This window comes from Callithrix jacchus, chromosome 13, assembly GCF_049354715.1.
Source record: "Callithrix jacchus isolate 240 chromosome 13, calJac240_pri, whole genome shotgun sequence".
Lineage (NCBI taxonomy): Eukaryota > Metazoa > Chordata > Mammalia > Primates > Cebidae > Callithrix > Callithrix jacchus.
In genome coordinates, this window is record NC_133514.1 from 115,218,560 (window position 1) to 115,232,785 (window position 14,226).

Consider the following 14,226-nt stretch of genomic DNA (forward strand, 5'->3'; position numbering starts at 1 on the left):
GTTGCATTGTGGATTATGGCGTACAGAAAGTGCTCTTAGAGCTAACTTGTTTTTACCTTTGTATTCACTCCACATATCAGATAAAATGTAATTTGAGTGTTTCTTTTTTCAACAATGGGTCTACAATCCTTTTAAGGACAGGCATTCTAGCAAAATCTACTGCACACGAAAACACATTAACTTCCAGTAAGTAGACAATGAAGATTCACTAATGATCAGTACTATTTAGGCACTGCAGTCATGTTATGAGTTTTTTTTCACTTTCAAAACTGTATACCACGTAAGTGTTAGAAAGTTTGCTTCTTTACTAATCAAAACTGTCAAAACAGTACTTTACAACTTGATATACTTAAGGCAACTCTCTGTATTTGAATACTCCCAGAGAAATCCTTTTAGAACAAACAACACTCAAATTCTGAAAGCGAAAAGTAAGGCAAACACATAGCTAATTCAAGCAACGTGATTCTTCCTGGTTCTTCAGCCCTACCTCCTCCCCCAACCCAAAACAGTTATCCTCTTTGTTCATTTAGAACTCACCTTCCTGGTTAAAGAATAACAAGCATGTAACAGTAATTTTGAAAAATAAAAATTAGAGTAGAAAACATGTAGTAGTCATTTTGGAAAAAGGTATCATAGTTAACATTTTATTGTGCGACTGATTTGTTAAGTACTGTTCTGTATAAACCTTTCATAATGTAAAATTTAATAATCCAATATATTATTGCAAAGACCTGCTGCTTTGTAATCAACTAAATTTGAATTTCTGTAGCTGATTATAACGGCTTTTGCAGAACTGATAAAGTCTGTTAAGCAGATAGTGAATGTTGTAAAAATTTGTACACTGCATGTAAAGGAGATTTTGGCAAATTTTGTATTAGAATGGCTGCAAAACGCTTTTGTAAAAATGCTTAAAATACTTACTACCTAACAAATCGTAGTAGTTTTGAAAGTACAATTACCCACCAAGTAAGAAATACTTTTAAAAAGAAGATAAATATTTACTGACCTTCTATAATGAGTGGGAAAAATTATTACAATTATTATTAAATAGGATGGGATAGTTTAAAAAATTAAACAAAATAATAACACTGCACTCTGGTGAGTGAGGTGCAATATTATGTTGGTAAGAGCACTGAAATTTGAATTCCCAATAATCCAGATGTAACTGTGTTTGTTTCTGCTGCTTAGTAGTTGTGAAACCATCAATGTTCAGGGTCAGTCATTAAATATTAACGGCTTTATCAAGAATGCAATAGGTAACCTAGGGATGTCAATAAATCAGATTTTAACATGCTTCCTTGCATTAACTAATTATGCAAATGTGCCGGTTAATTGAGAGTTAGCCTGTCTTTTGTTTATGCTGTTTTCTGTGGGGTTTTTTGTATTATTGTAGGTATTTCTCTATGAATTTTCTTCCCTACTTTTGCTAATAGTTACAGAATTGCTGTGGAAATGAAAAATAAAAACAAGCAGATCCTTACATGGTTAAGAAGCAATGTGTAAGCCAGGCGTGGTGGTTCACGCCTGTAATCCCAGCATTTTAGGAGGCTGAGGTGGGTGTATCACCTGAGGCCAGGAGTTCGAGACCATCCTGGCCAACATGATGAAACCTGTCTATACTAAAAATACAAAAATTAGTCGGGCATGGTGGAGCACACCTGTATTCCCAGCTACTTGGGAGGCTGAGGCAAGAGAATCGCTTGAACCTGGGAGGCGGAGGCTGCAGTGAGCCAGAAATTGTGCCTGCACTCCAGCCTGGGTGACAGAGTTAGACCTTTCTCAAAAAAAAAAAAAAAAAAAAAAAGTAGCCATGTGTAAAATTTTACCTACCTTGGACAAAAATAAATTTTGTTTTACAGACATCCAAAATTTAGCATTATATTGGGTTCTGAATTTCCTTTATATTGTTTGTCTGAATATTCCTCTCATAAATGCCATCATACATTAAAGATTCTCATTTCTCTTCTGGTTAAGAACTACAATGGCACTGCCTGCAGACCAAATCAAGCCTACCTTTTCAATGCTCTTTCAAAGACTCACATGCACTCAGCGCACCAACGCCTGTAGCCCACTGCTCCCAGCACACTCCTGACATCCGCAGCACCGTGTCCACACACCCCTCCCTCCTTCTACCTGCCCCAGATACCCCTTCTCAGTTCTGCCATCCGAATCACATCAAAACTCTATTATTCGTACAGTCTTAAAATATTACTCCAACCTGCCAGAAAACTTGGCCGTTCCTTAAATCCCATTTCACGTGTACCTTTTAAGTTTTAACAGTATATGTTTATCTTTTTTGTATACATTTGTTCAAGGCTTGTGACCACGCATTTTTTATAAAAAAAAAAAAAAAAAAGAAAGAAAGTTAATGTTTAACTTCTCATAATGGCTTAGGCTTACTCGGCTTGTAGTAAATATTCAATAGATATTTTAAACTGATTAATATTACTTACCAAAATGTTAACTCTGACTGGGCCACATACCTCAGTATTCCAGAGAGCGGAAGACTCTAATAACTGTGTTTATTGGTGGATAACGAACCTTCAAGGCCGCGGTCTCCCAGTGTAGCACTGAGGGATTATGGGCAGCATGTGGCCTCAGAAACTAAACCTCAGTACCAGGTCTTTTTCTTTTAGTATTTCGGACAAAGCACATATTCCACAACTAATCTACAGAGGACTTATTCTATGTATGAGACTCAACGTTCATCACTAAAGCTATTCTCTCTTATGGACCAGCTGCCTTATTTTCTAGTGATCTAAAGGAAACTCAAGGTGTATTTATCATAAAGTGGCAGCCAAAGAAGTCACTCTCCAAATGGCAGGTACCTCACACAGTTGCCAGGGTCACAAGAGTGAACACACAACTTTATACTTGTGTCTATCAGAATAGCAAATAGAGCTTCTTATTGATGTTAAAACACTAAGAACACAGATGAAACAATTTGCCATTGCTTTTTGTCAGTGACTATTTGAAAGTGCATTTAGACACGAGATCCTCCAACTAGTGTGATTTCATTTTATTGGGATTATTGACATCACCGTTTTACCATCCAGATCTAACAATCCAAAGGTGGAAACTGATTTATGTTTATGAAGTAAAATATTCTAGTCAGCCAAAATTATGTCGTATGTATCAGCATATCATTGCTCTTGGTTTAAAGCACTCACATAGAAGGTAGACACTACAACACTTCAAAATGATCCTTCTTCAGTTTCCTCCTCCCGCATATACCAATACATGTGCTTTTGTGCAAAGCATTCATTTTTGGCTATGCAATAGACTGTAGATTAAACAAAGCTGAGAGAGTACTTCTCCAGACACATCAGTCTCGGATTGAGGAGTCCTGCCAACAGGACAGAGGGCTGAGCTGTGATTTGGGCTGTCAGGAATGATAATCCTTAAGGGCAGATTGCTTCCTCTGTGAGCAAAAGCAGGTTTATAAGAGAGGGTAGAGGACAGTGATTAAGTCCCTTGCAGCCTGGCCACCAGGTCTCCAAATCCCACAGTTGCCTCTTTCATGCTCCTTGCCCTTGAGCTGATTAACCTGTCAGCTACTCAGTTACCACATATGCATAATGGGGATAAAGATAATACTTACCCAAGCAATTTAATTATGCATGGAATGCCGTATAGTGTCAACGGCCTGGTTGCAAACATTACAAGAGGGAATTGTAATCCGTTTTAGGAGAGTATTGTGCAGAGACTGTGGAGTCACTATGTCTGATTTTCAAATGTGAGTTATGTGATCTTGAGCAAATTCACTACCTTTTTCACTTTCTGTCTATATCTATATAATGGGGATAATTATAACTATTACATAAAATTATAAGAATTAAATGTGATAAAACTTAAAAACCCTAACAGATGCGATCATATGGTGTATGATACGTGAATGTCACCTGTTCTTGAATTACTACCGTAGTTACCAAAACAAAAGCAAGTGAAGCAAACACAATGTTAAGATGATATAAAAGTGACTTAGTTGATATTAGGCTTTTAGTTTGAAAACTGAAGAAAGTCATTCGCAGATCCTGTGTTAACACTACATCAGAATGCATATTTCAAAGTTACATCGAGGACTTTTCTGAAACTAAGACCTCCTAGTTGTCTTATATGAGAATATATGCCTTTGCGACACCATGTTTGGTGTAAAATATAATTATCATCCAATTTTAAAAGGAAAGCAGAAAACAGAAATTATGCGTATTAAATAAAATAGCGAAAGCACATCTGAATGTGTTTGTACTACTTAGGGGGAAGGTTGAACTGTTTCAGAGATTTGATTATGTAACAGTTTAAGGAGACCATAAGGATACCTGGTATTTTCTAACATCCAGCTGCAAAGACAAACATGCAGATCCCATCTTGGAAAACCAAGCCAGGCCATATGTAGAACAGAATAGCTCTCGGCCTTTTGGTCCCATTCTAAAATAAATGTTTTTGCAGACATGTTAATGATTTTGTAGAACTCAGATTTGGATAAAAGTGACAATATCATCTTATAATTTAGTAACAAAATGTTCATATTAATTTGTTAGATATATCCTGATTTTGATGTTATCTATGGGTGCATTAACTTTAATTTGAAAATTCCAATATAAATTATCTCAAGTTAATATTTATTTGAATGTTTAATAATAAGTTCTTTGGAAACATAATATTTAGTATAATATTTTGCAGAGGAGAAGACCCTTAAGACTGAGAAATACGGTAAGTTACTTGCAGTGATTCTCAGGGCCTTGTGCCCACTGAAAGATTCGGATTATGTATAAATATATGTATATATACATACATACATTAAGAACATACACAAAACACAGGTTTATAATTAAGAAAGAACTCCTAAGTTTTCATGAAAAAATACCAGACGTTCACCCAGAAAAAGTCGATTTTCACTTTCAGATTTTTAAATCAGGAAAAGTTTTTACATAACATCTATATTGCTTCATTCCTCTTGTTTTTTAAATCCTCATCTGTTCCCATTGTTACCGCAAGGTGGCGAGCTTACATCAGACTTCAGTGAAAGAGCGTTTTAATCCCTCATGGGGGTGGCTAAAATAAACCACGAAAGCACCTGCCATAACACCTCAGCCTACACATCACTAATTCTTTAAATAAACAGAGTATTTAGCAGGGGACAACAAATCTCTTACATATTTGAGTCATGTAAGAGAAGACGAAAGCAACAACACTCAAAATAAAGGAAGTTTTACATGATTTATTTAATAAAGAACTACAGAACATATTTTTTGATGTGAGAGGCCTATTCAGAGACATACCTTTGATATTAGTGTTTATCTCACGTGGGTATACACTGTTTTAATTCTGTAACTTGAAGGTTTTTAGTTTACAATAGCTAATTCAATGTTGAAGCCACTAAGTTTATTCTATTAGGATTAGTTATTTCCTTTTTTTTTTTTTTTCCTTTTTGAAATCCAGAAATCCACTAAATACTATTCACGAAATGTTAAAACAAAATTGAAATAAAAGCTGGCAGATTTATTTCTGAGACACTGATATTTCAACTATCCATGATTTATTCAAAGTCAAATAAGTCATTATTATATCATGAAAAATTGGAAAAAGAAGTGACACTTGATCATATTCTCCTAAAGACTCATTATATCACTGGAACACATGTTCCTTGGACTTCTGGTCTGGCTCTCTTCACCTCCCCTCCCCAGTCTGCTCATCTTGATCTCTTCACACATTCTTGCTTCTTGTTTTCCTCAAATTCTTCTAACTCTAATTTTCAACTTTGTCTAAGGCTTACCCCGCTCTGTGCTGGCCTGTGTGGGCACAGCCACAGGCTGTCTCACACCAAGTCACACACACTCATATACCACACTCTCACACAGACACCAGGCACACACACTCACACATTCAAACACATTCATACACACACCACACCCACACAGTCACCGTCACACCTCTAGGTCTTCTACTTCTGCTCTTTTTTTATTCTTCATCCTTTCCTGATCTTTAATTGGAATGGAAATGCTCACAGGAGAAGCTGCTGGGGGAAGAAACAGCTTCGAGTATTAATCTGTTTTCAGGCTGCTGTGAAGAAATACCCAAGACTGGTAATTCATAGATAAGAGGTTTAATTGGTTCACAGTCCCACATGCCTCGGAGGCCTCAGCAAACTTACAGTCTCTTCGTGATGGAAGGCAACACAGGCACTTCTTACATGTTGGCAGGTGAGAAAAGTGACAATCAGCGAAGGAGAAAACCCCTTATATAAATTCATCAGATCTCATGAGAACTCACCATCGTGAGAACAGCTTGGGAGGAAACTGCCCATGATTCAATCATCTCCACCTGGTCCAGCCCTTGACAAGTGGGAATTACTAAAATTCAGCTGAGATTTGGGTGGGAACACAGAACCAAACCGTATCAGAGTACATTTACATCTTCCTGCTTTATTTCATGGCTTCCACTTTTATCAGCCTGGAAGATTAACTATAACTTACTTTTTTAAATTAAAACTTTCTGACATTCAGGATGGTCTAGAATCCATTACTCTGTTTGGTGAGGGCTAGAAACAAAGCTTAACACTTATATGAATATGTAAATGTGACACATATCAACATTATATAGTTAGGTCACAGATTCACACTGAAGAGCAAAATCTAGCATACTTACTTTTATTCATTACTAATCCTGATCTGTTCAGGTAACTAAGGTGATTTCCCCCCTGCCTTCTCAGGCCTCTATGCAAGTGTCTGCAGACCCCTGGGGTCAAGACCCCTGAGGCTGTCACAGGTCCCTTATTTCCTCTGTCCTCTCTCTGGGCTATTTTCATCAGACAGGAGCCCACATTAATGAGGGGACTTACACCCCCAGCTCTGACTCCTACGTGAGATCCAGACTTACTCTGAACATTGAAATCCCTACTTATCATCTCCATTTGGAACTGTAATTATTATCCCAAATGGAATATCGCTGATGGGCTTAACGAAAATGATTACCGCTCTACTCCTCTTATCCATGTTTTTCCCTTTAATTCTCACCTCCCACCCCTTCCTGGCATTGAAAAAGGGCACGGCCATCCCCTCAGGTATTCAGGCTAAAGGCTCAGCACCATGCTTGGGTCCTTTCTTCCCCAATACTTTGGAACCCCTGGCCATCACTTGAGTGGCTCCATCTCAATGCCAAACTCTAGGTCAGGTCCCCACTGCTGTGACTGAGCCAGGCCACAGCTCACTCACAGCAATCTTACGTGGAGTTCTGGGACACAGAAGCCAGAGGGAACATGGTCATTCGAAAGTGTATATCAGGCCACATTTCACTTTAAGATACCCAAAAAAACTTTCCAATAATGTTAATTTCCAAGCTCCTTGTACCCCTTAGTACACAGTAAGTGATTTATATTCTCAGAGCCTCTGCGCACTCTAAACATTTATAAAATTCTTCCTAACCTTAGATGTCACCCACCATTACCAGGTCACCACATCCTCGTCTTTCCCACCACACAACTCATATTGGTTTTCTCACAATACTTACTAGGGCTTTGGCTAATCTCTTTGAGTTCACGCACCTGTGCCTTATCGCTTCCTCTTATAAGAAAGCCTGGCAACCACATGTACCGCTCTGCAGATGCTTCATAAATATCTAGTGACAGACCATATATCAGAATAAAAAGTCTTTTTTTTTTTTTTTTTGAGATGGATTCTCACGCTGTTGCCCAGGCTGGAGTGCAGTGGCACAATCTTGGCTCAACTGCAACCTCTGCTGCCCGGGTTCAAGTGATTCTCCTGCCTCAGCCTCCCAAGTAGCTGGGATTACAGGCATCTGTCACCACACTCAGCTAATTTTTGTATTTTTAGTAGAGACAGGGTTTCACCATCTTGGCCTGCCTGATCTTGAACTTCTGACCTCATGACCCACCTGCCTCGGCCTCCCAAAGTGCTGGCATTACAGGCATGAACCACAGTGCCCGGCCAGAATAAAAATTCTTTAAGCAACACAATGGATATTAAATGTCTTCTCATTAATGTCTGACAATGATTTAAATTTTTTAAAAAACAGCAAAACCTTAAAAATAAACTTGAAAGAAAATAAATAAGACATTAGAGACATCAATTATGAGTAGTTAACTAAAGATGGAAATTTTAAAAAACTTCAAAATGTGATTAAATATGTATAGTTTGGCTGGGCACAGTGGTTCACACCTGCAATAGTGGCACTTCAGGAGATCCAGGTCAGAAGTTTGATAACAGCTTGGTCAACATGGTAAGACCCCATATCTACTAAAAGTACAAAAACCAGCCCGAAGCAGCAGTGCATGTCTGTAATCCCAGCTACTCAGGGAGCTGAGGTAGGAGAATTGTCTGAACCCAGGAGGTGGAGGTTACAGACAAGCGAGATTGTGCCCCTGCACTCCAGCCTGGGCACCAGAGTGAGACTCCATCTCAGGAAAAAAAAAGAAAAAAATTATATATATGGAAATGATTTAATCATTTTCTACATATAGCTTTATATATATATGTATATATTTATATAAAATCACCATATATATAACTTGCTACTAATAATCATTTTTAATTGTGGTTTTAGAATTACACAAACAGAAATGCAAAAATACATATATATATATATATATATATGTATTTAATATATATGTATATAAAATATATTTGGCCATCAGAACTTCCCACAAAACAATCTTTTTTCCAAAACAAATGGAAAAATTTCCCTTGTCACCACATTGAAACTTAAAATGGCCCATAGGCTATGCAATTAGAGGATATGACATTTTATTTGAAAAATGCTGACCAGACTTGAGGCCAGAAATAGATTTGTGTATCTTCACTTCATATCCTTTATCATCTTCATAGTTGTTTTGAAAAATCAATATCTGTTTTCAAAACTCTCTGTTCCAATATAAGTCACAGTTTGAAAATATCCAGTATTATCAAGTAAGTTGTATATATATTAATCTGCTTTTTATACAAGAAATTCTGCAATTTCAATTTTATTTCACACATATATATTAGATTCCTCCCCAATCTTTGCGCTAAAATTGCATATTCTTACTGTCTGAAAGCTATTATGTTAAGAAACACTTCTCCATGGAAAACTTACATTCCATATATAAAAACTCTTTCTTTCCTTTTATATGAGGTGAACCGCATCATAATTCTTCCATTATTTTATCATCCCAAGAAATTATTATATATTTTTTTATGTCCACCTTGATTCAGCCCCACAATGATTTCTTCAATGTGTATAATCAGCAATTAATGTTACACAATAAGGAGGGTGTTAAATTTCTTAAGAGGCTACATGCTGGTTACTATTAGGCCCAGGACATATGCGCCAGAGTTGGTTTTCACAACATGTACATGTCTGCAGCAGTTGGCTAGTTCAGACACACTATTCTTTTATAAAGGTGCAATACTTGCTCTCATTGAACATGCCAAGTCCCTAAAAGGGGACCTGCAGTAAACAAAGATTAGGGCCAAGCCTAAAAACATCACCATGAGCTCAACTTTAAGCATCTGCTAGTTCTAAGGCTGTCAATTGAAAATAATAATTTTATGATTCCATGTAACAAACATATGTTGTATATTTTCAGGGACAGACATAAACTACAGTAATTGTAAAGCTAGATTCAGAGAGATTAATATAGAATATTCCCAAGGATTCTACTAAAAATTACAGGAAATTTCCCACCTTTCTTCTTGTCCAAGTGATTGCTTGTAGAACCACTCACTTTATTTAAAAAAAAAATTTTCGAGATGGTTCAATGAAAATTCTGCAGTATTTTCTCAGTAACTCAATGAATAAGCACAGAAGCAAAATTATTTAAGATACTTGTTTAAGCCAATTACTTAAAAAAATCTACTTTGAATTTTAGGTGTTTCATCAAACTCCACGTCTGTACACAATACTTTTTCAATGATTTGAGTTAAGTAACCACGTCAGTAATAAAAGCCCACCAGTAATTCATTTCAAATGTTCTAATACTTTAGACAGCTGTTTTCTTTACTGTACATTCGTACTCAATCAAAAGCTTTAAAAGAAAACAGAAAGAAAGGAAGGGAGGCAAGAGGAAGGGAGGAAGGAAGCAGGGCATGAAGGAAGGGAGGGAGACAGGGAGGGAGAGAGGGAAGAGAAAGGGAGGGAGGGAGGGAGGAAGAGAAGGAGAGAAGGAGGGAGGGAGAGGGGGAGGGAGGGAGGAAGGGAGGGAGAGAGGGAAGAGAGAAGGAAGGAAGGAGGGAGGAAGAGAAGGAGAGAAGGAGGGAGGGAGGGAGGGAGAGGGGGAGGGAGGGAGGAAGGGAGGGAGAGAGGGAAGAGAGAAGGAAGGAAGGAGGGAGGAAGAGAAGGAGAGAAGGAGGGAGAGAGGGAGGAGGGAGGGAGGGAGGTCTTCAGACAGATAATACCACTTTATTTCATTCTCCTTTGCTTAATGCCCTCGTTGTATTAGGAAGTGTTAACTATCAAAGCCTCAGTATGTTGTTACATCACTAACAGATACGGCACTAGCCACCTTCTGCTGACCGACCGTTTACTGTGTTCCAGACACATATTCAGAACTTTCTGCTGCCCTGTCATGTTTTCTCTGTTTTACAAAAAGGAAATTGAGGATTCAAGTCCAGGCATCACACATAAGACAGTGGCAGAAGTGACTGACACTGAACATGTGTTCTTACACGCCGTAAGTCCATTTTGGATCTTTTTCAAAAGTAAAACAATTTTTTAAGTGGCTGATTTGCAATTTTGTGTCTAGAACGGTTTGTCTTTTATTTAAAATTTCAAGCACATCTATACTTGCCCAAAGTTATATTTTTATCTTTAGGACACATTAACTTCTTTTATGTTCTCTATAGTAATAAAATATTTAATTTAAAAATAAATTCTTTATATAAAAGAGTACTTATTCAATAGCAAGGTGCGAAGGCAGACTTGCGTTAAAATATACCTTTATCAATTGACACTGTATACCTTTGGCCTTCAAAGGCATAATCATTGCTTTTTAAAATTTCAGACAAAGAACCCATCAGCTTAATAAAGACAAGCAAAATCAACCCAGAAATACCAATTCTATTGTGGTCAAATAAATAATGGCTCTCCAAATTGTCCACATCTTAATCTCACATCCTGTGAATGCTATTTTATATGAGAAAAGGGACTTTGCAGGTGTGATTAAGGATTTCCAAATGAAGAATTATTTGGATTATCCAGTTGAGCCCAAGGCAGTAACAAGTGAAGAGACATAGAGACCAAAGGAACAGAGGTGATGTAACAGCATAAAAGCACATGAAGATGCTACACTGGTGGCTGTGATGGAAGAGAAGGGCTATGAACCAAGAAATCCTGCTTGAGAAACGGGAAAAGGAAGGAAATGTACCCTCCACTGGAGCCTCTTACGGGGCAGCATCCTTGCTGACAACCTGCTCTCAGCCCAGTGAAACCTGTTTTAGGCATCTGACCTCCAGAAGTGTGACGTAATACAGTTGTACTTTTGGATGCTACTAAATGTATGCTCCAGCAGCAGTGGGAAACTAATATGCCTGTCTAGACCAAGACTTCTCAGGCAAAAGTGCTCATGGCTGTACAGTACACCAACCAGGGACAGGAGAGGGCAGTGATGAGAGGAGCGAAGATGAAGCCACTGACGGAGAGTGGCAGTTTCCAGCCAGAACACCCTGACAAGTTGTGTCACAGTCACTGAAGGAATCCAAGGCTACAGTTTACAAATTATCTGTGTCTTTAAGTTATTAAAGTGAATTCAAGAGTATACACACTCGTATCAAGGGGAGAGAAAGGCCAATACTGCATTTTATTCTAAGACATGGCAAAAATGCAGGCTTACCATCAGGATCTGTCATGCAGTAAGTCAGTTGTCAGTTCGGTGTGTCTCGGAAGATAAACAGTGGAAAGATTCTATTGCAGAACAGGGTTATTATTTAGACTGAAAATAACATGTCAGTATATGGCAATGTGGTATCCTCAACAGTTGGCATATTAAAATCCTACTGATGAGTTCTTTTGTGAAATTGTAGATGAGTCAATTATCCTAACACAGAAAATAATGTATATACTCTTGCTTTCCTAGACTTAATAAATATTTTCAGAAAGTCCTATTTCTTGCTTTGTAAAAAAGTGTTTACCAAACCGATATCTATTTATTGTAGAAAAGTCAGAAAACACAGGCAAAAAAATATCATCACCCAAATATAACTATTAATGTCTTAATCTCATCGTCTTTTACATATACATATTACATATATAATAGAGGACATATAGTAACTGTTTATCCTATATAGATAAAAGAGTATTTGTGTAGTGATAAATTGTTTTGTTTGCTACTTGCTTCTAACATCGTTTGTTAACATAGTCCAATGTCGTCACTATCAATCTACCACAACATCTCAATAAAAAGTATATGTACATTCCCAGAACCATTTAACCAGTCTACAGAAGCATTTTCCATGCTTACAAATATGGACGCAGATCAGTATATATTCCTAGAGGTTAGTATTTCTGATTAAAAGGTGATAATCTATCTTTGTTCCCTGTGTTGGAATTTTGATATATACTGCTAAATTGTCCTTCAGGAAAATTTTGTTTCCTATAAGCAGTGCATATGCTTTCTTTTCAACATTCCATCTCCAACATTATTTCATATTTTTAGCACTTTGATAGTTGATAATGGTGTCTCATTAAATTTTGAATTTTTATCTTTGTTGACTAATATGTTTACATGTTTGCTTCTTATGCATACAGGACATTTATGCTTCTCTTATTAGTTAATTATACACATTTGGCCCCATTTTCTATTAGAATGCTTATGTTTTTCTTATTTTTAAATATAATCATTACTTTTATAAGATACAAATATGTACCTATTTCCTGTTATCTTACCAATTATTCTCTAGGTCCACTTTTCCATATTTATTTTGATTATGATTTTCTATATTAATATATATTTGACATTTATATGTATTTGAATATGCTGATATTTTTTCTTATCCATAGTGTACTTTGCGTATATTTTAGGAAGATCTGCCAATATATGAACACACATTCAGCAATTTTCTCAGCCTATTTTGCGTATTCTTTTTATTTAAATCTATATCTTCTGGCATTTATGCTGATAAATGATATACACAAGTAAATATTTCCTACATTATTAAAGGGCTCAATCTTTTTAAGACACATCTACTCCGAACAGGCTGGCATAAGATGTATAGTAGGACTTCATTTTACACCTGGGCAATGTATGATTGATAACACTACTTTCTCTGACACATAACGTTTTCTTTTGGGGTGAAATACATAGTGAATAAAATGTCGTTTAATCTTAGTGTTTATGCCAAACTTGTAAACTGTGTTTGCCCTTGCTTAGTCTAGAGGAAAAATTAAACAGTGTTTTGAATTATTAACTGAGAAGATTTACATTTTTGACTCCCTCTTCTCTTTGATTCTTACAACTCTGAAGTGGAAAACATGTTCATTTATTTTTCCATACCTAATGAAGTTATTGAAAGTCATCTTCCATTTAAATCTGAAAGAACTTAAAAAAGATTAAAGTAAGTTGATTATTCTGAAGGTATTTTGGTGCATAATCTCATAGAGTTATTGAGTTATAATCTACAATTTTTCCCTTAGGATCCATTAAATTTTGTTACTCAGATTATATGACAATTGTGCTTAGTTATTACAAAATTAGGAACTTGCATTATCCAAGACAGAATGCAAATTGTGTGAACAAGAGGCAGATGGCAGGCTGTATCTTGTTCTAGACAGGACAAGATAATAAAACTGAGCAGTGAAATAAAATCAATCACTGTGTCAGAAGAGCAAAGGCCCAGCTAACATAAACAAATGCTGCAGAGAAAACTACACACACAGAGAATTAAGCTTCTTAGAGTACAACCTTCCGTGGGTAATTTACTAAAATAAATGAGGAAGTATGTGGTGGGAGTGTGACACAGAATAGCAGATATAAATGAACATCTGAAGTGAGTCACACACTTGGGTTGAATCTGAGTTAGTGTGGAAGTGCGGTGCCTTAAGAGAAGCACCCACCATATATTCATCTTTGAGCCATCCGTGCCTGGTGCTTAAAAGTTTAGTGAAGAAATAAAAAAATTAAAGGAGGAATGCAAACATGCATCAAAATGAAAAGTAACTGATGATCAGGCTAGTGGTTACTCAACGTTTAGTGTCAGTCTGACACAGAAGTGTATTTGTTTCCTGCAATGACAGTAT

The 14,226-nt window shown here is 36.8% G+C and overlaps 1 protein-coding gene across 5 annotated transcripts in view; it reads right to left on the minus strand.

The window, feature by feature from the left end:
* Window positions 1–14,226, minus strand: part of NETO1 (neuropilin and tolloid like 1) — a 123,409-nt gene that overhangs the window by 12,804 nt on the left and 96,379 nt on the right. The window lies entirely within an intron of this gene.